Source organism: Pseudonaja textilis, chromosome 1 (genome assembly GCF_049901715.1).
Source record: "Pseudonaja textilis isolate UNSWEBS1 chromosome 1, rPseTex1.2, whole genome shotgun sequence".
NCBI lineage: Eukaryota > Metazoa > Chordata > Lepidosauria > Squamata > Elapidae > Pseudonaja > Pseudonaja textilis.
The window spans coordinates 123,299,158-123,307,563 of record NC_141990.1 but is presented as its reverse complement, the minus strand read 5'-3'; the positions used below and the strand labels follow the sequence as shown (position 1 = coordinate 123,307,563).

Here is an 8,406-nt window from a genome sequence, read left to right as displayed (position 1 = left end):
GTCACCCAAATTTGAACAATATTATTGAACGTGCTTTTTTTACACTGAATATGTCTATCAAAAAGTTGAATATAAGGCAAAGAAAATTTTTAAATACCAAGGACATTGGAGCATTAATATAATTAATGTTTCTCCTACATATATTAAAACACAACCGAAACATGAGATTTGAAATTAAAGCGTAACTATTTTAAATTAGTAATGCTATAATCTTCCTCATCAATAGAAAGTACACACTACCTAAATCTGTCATTGTTTATATTTTATCCTTATTTTCCCCTTCTCGTATTATTTGTCACTTCTATATAGGACTATAAGCCATTTTCGTGTTCTTTCTAAGCCAAAATATAGCAAATAACCAGTTAAAACAAACAAGTAACCTTAAAATTAATGTTTAATCTCCTATAATACACAATAATTTTCTTTGTTGAGTCCATGAGTTCTTAACATGGATAACTGAAAGTGACTTCTTTGGAGTTTATTAGTATAGTAAGAAGACTCCTTTGGACGAATATGACCCAAACATCCCTCTTTCTCTTACTCATAACTTTGCTGAATTTAATGGGGCTTATTTCCAAGTCAGTGGATACATGGTGGAATGCTGGTGGCAAGTACCAAAGGATAAGGATGATGAGGATGATGATTATCTTTTTTATTCATTAAACATGAAACTCAAGTCGACAACACTTAAAAATGCATCACAAATACTATTGACTGGCGCTGATGGTTGATACAGGTTGCTGCCAGCATCCTAGGTATCAACCAAGTATCTTCTTAAAACATACGATGTTCCAAGTAGCAGAGTTTTTTGCAGTTCAGCTGGTGTTATTGCAGGAAGCTGCAATTTCTTGATGTGTATTATAAATTTTTTGGACATGGTACCAAGTGCTCCGATGACAATGGGTATCACTGTTACATGTTTCATCCATAACTGTGTAGTTTCGATGGCCAGGTCGTGATATTTCATTATTTTTTTTTCAGTTCTTTTTCTTCGACTATGGCATCTCCTGTGATATCAATAAATTGTATGCTTAGGCCCTTGACAACTGTAATATCTGACATGTTGTGTTCCAAATGGTGATCCACCTGTATTCAAAAGTCCCACAAGATCTTCACCGTCTCATTTTTGATATTATTATTATTATTATTATTATTATTATTATTATTATTATTATTATTATTATTATTCACAAAAATGACAGTATACACAGCAAACGATATAACCATGCTGGGTTTCGTATCACAAATCACTAGTCGAACACTTCCCAAGTATTTAGGACTGCGTAATGTATCGGTGGATTATGCAAGCAGATCCCAGTAAGGTGGCCTTCTGCAGCTGACCATGGTGATCTTGTCAGTGCCAATTGTTTTTAAGTGCTTGCCTAGGTCTTTAGGCACAGCACCCAGTGTGCCGAGGACCACTGGAACCACCTGCACTGGTTTATGCCAGAGTCTCTGCCATTCGATTTACAAGTCCTGATATCTGGTGACTTTTTCAGGTTGTTTCTCGTCAATTCTGCTATCACCAGATATGGCAATGTTGATGATCCACACTTTTTTCTTCTCCACAATCATGATATCCGGGGTATTGTGTTCCAGAACTTTGTCAGTCTGTACTCAGAAGTCCCACAGTAGTTTTGCATGCTTATTTTCGACCACTTTTTCAGACTTATGATCCCACCAGTTCTTTGCTACAGGCAGATGGTAGTTGTGACACAAGTTCCAGTGGACCATCTGAGCAGCTGTGTTGTGACGTTGTTTGTAGTCGGTCTGAGCTATTGTTTTGCAACAGATCAGTATGTGATCAATGGTTTCATCCGCTTCTTTGCAGTGTCTGCATTTGGTGTCATCAGCAGATTTTTCTATTCTGGCTTTGATTACATTCCTTCTGATGGCTTCTTCTTGGGTAGCAAGAATCAGCTCTTCTGTTTCTTTCTTCAGTGTTCCGTTGGTCAGCCATAACCAGGTCTTTTCCTTATCTACTTTTCCTTGGATCTTTTCAAGGAACTGTCCATGCAGTGCTTTGTTATACCAGCTGTCAGCCCGAGTTTGCAATGCTGTTTTTCTATATTGATTCTTGGTTTGCTGCACTTTGAGCAGCTTCCTCTTGTTGACCTCCATCAAAGCTGGTTCACATAATCTGCCAGAGCGTGCTTCTCTTCTTCGACTGTCTGCTTCACTTGCAAAAGTCCTCTGCTGCCTGCTTTTCTGGGCAAATATAACCTGTTGACATCACTACATGGGTGCAGTGCATAGTGTATAGTCATCAGTTTTCTTGTTTTCCTATCCAAATTGTTCAGCTCTGCCTGTGTCCAGTTTATGATCCCAGCAGTATATCTGATGATGGGTATGGCCCAGGTATTTATAGCTTTGATGGTGTTACCGCCATTCAGTTTGCTTTTAAGAAGTTTTCTGACCCTTTGTGTGTATTCTTTGCTGACCACATTTTTCACTTGCCCATGCTTGATAGTATCCAGCTGCAGTATGCCCAGGTATTTGTAGGCTTCGGGTTGATGGCATTTGATGGTTTGTCCATTGTCCATTGTCAATTAGCCGATCAAGAACAATTCATCACTCGGAACAAAGTGCTCAGTGAAGTGGAACTTGAAGAAATATGGAAATAATAATAATAATAATAATAATAATAATAATAATAATAATAATATTCAGAGAAAACAATGAGAAAAGTTGTTGAGATGATGCAGACAATGAAGTCTCTAGAACTGCCTATTTCCCCTACAATATTTTTGTCAAATTGGAACTGTGACAAGTCAATTTTCAATGAAACTAGCTTGGTGCATGAGTATGCAAGTCAGGGATTTCTTGCCATTTCCAAACCATATCGCCAGATATTCAGACATGGGAAAAGTATGATTCTGGGACACTGCCTGAGCTTCTTGAGGCTGGTTTGTCTGTTGTGTCTCCACATCCACTCTGGGCACCTCCCAAATGGAAATAATGTGAACTAAAGATAAACAAGATCACCTTACAGTGGTAGGCCTGACCCATTATCAAAATAATAAGAATAATGCAGAACAGTGCAAAACAAGAAGGCATATACATCCTTAATTTACATGAAGGCAATAGGCGGGTAGGAATTGAAATGAAATCAGACTGCCAAGATTCTGTTACTGTAGCCAGTATTAACATGAGTAGTTTGAGCTCTCTTGTGGAGCCAATTTATTGGTTTAATCTATAGTATGGGCTGACATTTTGCCATGAGTGGGTAACCAACTCAGTTCTACATGGGGCAAGAATTGAAATGGCCTCTCTTAGTTCAAAGGGGATGAGGAAAGGATATAATCAAAACTGGCAAATAAGCAAGAGATTGCCATCTCAGCATCTGAGGCTGAGAGCTGCTGCAGATAAAGATTTTTTAAAAACCCCACAAATGTTATTCCAGAATACTTTTAAATTTGAATAACATAAATATGCCTCTCTTCTTTCCTAAACAAAATAGCATGTGGCTGTTCTCATTTCCACTACCAGGTTGCAAACTTTTGAAGCTTCTGTTTTTCAAAAAGAAACCGGGTAGCTTTTTCATTCCCGTAGCAAATTTTGCCAGTTGTGATCAGACTGTAACCCCTTGACAAATTCTTCAAGAATATATACCCATGATCCAATTTTCAGAAATGTGATGAGAAAACCTAAACAGACCCAGACAAACACACATATAGTTTCTTGTCTGGATAAAGAGATAATGAGAAACTGAGAAATGAGATAGATTAAGCTTGTTTAAATAAAAGTGAAAATAGGCCAAATTGTGTCGATTTTGTTTAGTGTTGGGAACTTTCCATTGAAATGTGAGAGTTTTTTTTAAAAGCATGTAAATTACAGTAAAACTTATCAGTCAATCCCCAGAATGACCCAGTGCAATGTTTCAAAGTAAGTTAAAAGTTTAAAGGTCTGAAAACATAGCTTTGTGATTTTCTTTTACATGCACTTAGATTACTGATAAGAAAAACAGTTTCTAATTTGTTGCATTTAATAATATATGTTACTTATGTTTTATTGATGGTGAGAATATTGATGTGAATTACAACATAATGCAGGAGAACACAAAAGTTTAATGATAGATTTTTCTCTTTCTACTAATGCATAAAATTAAAACACCTAAAACAATAATAAAAAATGAACATACACAATGTGATTTGTGATCGAAGCTATGAACTCGGTATGTAAGACTGGGGTAGGAATAAGAAGGAAGATGCAATTAAATTCTAATACATAAACCAAACAGTGTCTATTGAAGTATTTTAGTGTTCGACGTGAACTGGAAAGAGTATAGAAAGGTTTAAGAAAACATCCAAGGGCTGGTTTAGATAAGATAAAAATTGGGAGCATATTAGTCTCCAAAATTGTCTCCCTACAGAAATTAGTTGAGGATGAATACAAACCACAAACATAAAACAGGCTTCATCATAGGATAATGTTTGATTCAGTTTTCATTCTCTTAAAGAATGATAAATAGCCTTAAACTGTTCCCTGAGATTAGATTTGCACAGTGCTGGACTCCTTTTTCTACCTTGATCTTTTACAACTATGAAAAAACAAAGAATTTTGCACACTCAATTGTCTTGGTGCAGCTCTCCCAAGCACTAATTCACCAACTAGGAACTGAGACAATTCATATGCAGTTCAGGTTGCCTTGGGGTAGAAATAGCAAACTTTTGAAGCTGGAGGCTTTCTTGGCCTGGAAGGAGTATGCCATGTATTGAATTGCTAAGCTGTGGGGTCTGAGCTGGGTTGAAGAACTAGATCAGGCCAGGATAAAATTTAATATAATAATTTGAGATGATTGCTCTTCATATATTTAATTTGAACATTCTTACCTCATTAAAAATTGCAGTTTGTGGGCATTACAAATCTCTTAAAATCTTCCAAATTGGTTCTATAATTGACGGAGTTCTATAGAGATTGAGGTCCCAACATATCTCTTCTGGTATCAGCAAAGACTGGCATAAAAATAATTTTTAAAAATGAGCTGATGTACTTAATGAACTTTTAAACACATCTACATGATGTGATTGCTTTTTAGAAGCTCCATATAGTTATGAATGAATGAATGTACACGATATTTAGGATCAGCTCTGAATAGCAATAACAATAGCACTTAGACTTATATACCACTTTATAGTGCTTTTATAGCCCTCTCTAAGCAATTTACAGAATCAGTATATTTCCCCCAACAATCAGGGTCCTCGTTTTACCCACCTTGGAAGGATGGAAGGATGAGTCAACCTTGAGCCTGGTGGGATTCGAACTGCCAAATTGCAGGCAGCCAATTATCAGCAGAAGTGGCCTGCAGTATTGCACTCTAGCCACTGAGCCACCGAGGCTCTTTGTACTTTCATATTTAAACATGTTTTAAATATTAGGCTGTGAATATGATTGGAAACAGCATTCTTAGAAATAGCCATATAGTATTACACTGATTAACTATTTTATGTACATGCTACGACTCCAAATATGGCTTGTGATGCACAGGAAGGTTGCAAAAGGAGAGGAATCCAAGTAGGAAGTCCATGGGAAGTGGATAAAAAAAAGGACAAGATGGCAACCACAGTTGTGCAGTTGATGCCCTGCATGTTAAAAAAAAAAAGGGGGGGGGCTGGGCTTCTATTGCACAGCTGTGACTGCCATCTTGATTTTTTTTTTATCCCTTCCCTGCAGACAACCCTGGATCCTAGAAAGTGCCTTCCTTGCCAGTTTGGTTCAGAAATACAGCAGATGCAAAGCTAACAATAAGCTTGATGGTAAAGGTGATATGCTCGATCAGACTTTGAAGATTCTTAACAAAGGTATTGTAGACTTCAGAAATTGTGTCCTGGTGGAGTACAAGGTTGGTCTTGAACCTAGTCACTGAGAAGGAAGAAGGGTGCAGAGGGAACTCCGATAATTCCTCTCCAACAACACACAGACTGAAGTATATATATTTTCAGGACTATAAGAAAATGGCTTTTTCCTTTAATAACTTCTGAATCTTGTACTTTATTCTCCCATCTGCCACTATTCTCAATACATTATTAAATAAAATAAAATCAACACAACTACACTCTTGGAAAGTTTTTGTCAGTGAGTTGAAGATAATCCTCCTTTCTCCCGGCAGGCCTTATTTTGAAAGCATGCAGGGTATGTCCAGTGCATGAGCAGGGAGATGGTAAAAGTTCTATGTCATGAAGAACAACTACAATCACAGAAGGCAGATGTGCAATATAATGTTATATAGGAAACAGATTGATAAATAGTCTTAGTATTTCTTTTACGTTGCATCCTCTGTACATTTCATGGCTAACCAATGGCTCTTTTTTTTTCTGCAGAGAAACAAGCATCGTATATTGGAAATGATGCCCTGGTTCATCAAATTATTTCTTTCATGGTAGAGAATAGAGGAGAGGTCATCTAGTGTCCTACATTCCATTTTTATGTTGCTGTCTTTATGTATATAAAAGAGTTACGGCTGGAATAATGAAAAGCCTCTTCCTTGGGGATTCTCCATGCCAATTACACAGGTCTAAAAGGTCAGTGTCTTTTGTGTTACTGATATAGATAACATTGATCAACAATACTGGTATTAAGATCTCCAAACTTTTTTTTAAATAAATTTTTATTTGGGTTTTCACACATATAAAATACAAGTAAAACATCTTTTTTGAAAATAGCATGGTTCCGGGTTGAACTTCTTTATACAGACACAAAACTCAATTTCATGCTCCTTTTTGTATTCTATTCCATATCTTATACTATTCTACATTTTCTATATAGTTTTTCCCCTCTTTTAATTTTCTCAATGTTATTTTGATTATTGCATCTCAATTCAAATCATTATATTTATACTTTTGTCTGTTCTATTTCAATTTCATATTATCTTTTCTCATTAAACAAATTTTCTCCTGTAGTTACTAATTGGAGAATGACACCTTTATATCTTTTAATTACATCCATTCAACTCTTATTTAAACTTCAATATATACCTTAAGGTTATGACCTTCAATATAATACATAATACATAACTTCCAATCGAATTCTGCTGGTACATTCTTATAATAGACCCTATATTCTTAAAAAAAAAGATTATAAATATATGTAATTATAAACCCTCATTCCATTCCAATTCAGTTCTATCATTAATAATCATTAAAATCTTAACATCTTTAACACTTCTTTTCAATTAAATATCATACTTCCTTAAAGACACATATAATCTCCATAATTAATTTTCCCCTTATTTCTCTTCACATATGTTTTGTAAATCATTAAATATTCATTTTGTTAACATTTATTTATTGACAAGCATTCCACTGAATTACAATAGCTATTTTATCAAACATTTTAATCATACATTGTTTTCTATTTTGTAAAATTATTTCTGTTTCTAATATAACAATACTATCTTATGTACCTTTGCAGAATCCTTTTTTCCATTAAATTTTCACCCATTATCTCTAAATAGGCCCTGTTTCTCTATATTTTGCTTCTGTCCTTTATAACTTCTTTTCCTTTCTTTCTTCCCTCTCTTCTTCTCCCTCCCCCTTTTACCCCCTTGTTTACTTCTAATTCTCTCTTCTGCATTTCCCTCTTCTGTTGCTTTCTGATTTTATAATTATTTTTCACTCTATTTTTTTTGGAGTTGTTTTTCCCAATCTTAAATTTTCCATTCTCTTTCCCCACTTTCCTTTTTCCCCGCCACCTAAGATTACTTGTTCATTAAAGATGGCTTCTTCTTTTCACAAACTTCTTGTTCTGCAGGCATTTCTTGTTGTTTCTCATAATTCCAAATCTCCATTTCTATAAACTGAAATACGAAGCCAAAAGAACCTCTCCCTTCTTGTGCATCTTTTTTGTACTTTTTAAGTTCCATTTTCAGTTCTAAAAGTGGAGCCATTTTAAACAGTTTTAAACAACCACCCGATTGATTTTAGTCATTCAAATACAATAACCAAAAATCCAGAAATCATCAAGTAATCCAAATAGGCCCAAATTATTTCTTCTTATTTCTTTTTCCACTTTCTCTTCCTGGGGTTTTTGTTGTGATATTTCAGTTAAAATGTATCTTTTGGAAGTCTTGTTGAGATTTTGCTGTAAGTTCTTTTTAATTCCAGGCAGTCTCCTCCCTTCCAGATCCTGCCCTTTTATTCTTTTTCTCTCCTTTCCTGTTTTCAAAAGCTTTTGATTATCCAGAAATCTTTATTATCCCTTTGACTTTTTATTTTCAGCATTAAATGCCTATTAATGTCAAAGTGGATTTTTTTCCAATTTCTTGCTTAAGTCTCTTAGCTGTCAGTATAGGAAAAGGAGAAAAAAAACCCAAATCTTTTCCCTTTTCTCTCTCCTTCGCAGCTTAAAAATCTTCTTAGGAAACAATGTTATTGTTTTTTTTTTTAATAGTTTCAATTCCAGGGTTAC

The 8,406-nt window shown here is 35.2% G+C and overlaps 1 pseudogene; it reads right to left on the bottom strand.

Annotated features, from left to right (window-relative positions):
* Positions 1–1,273: 1,273 nt before the first annotated feature.
* LOC148127799 (uncharacterized) lies at positions 1,274–2,267 on the bottom strand (annotated as a pseudogene).
* Between the last annotated feature and the right edge of the window lie 6,139 nt (positions 2,268–8,406).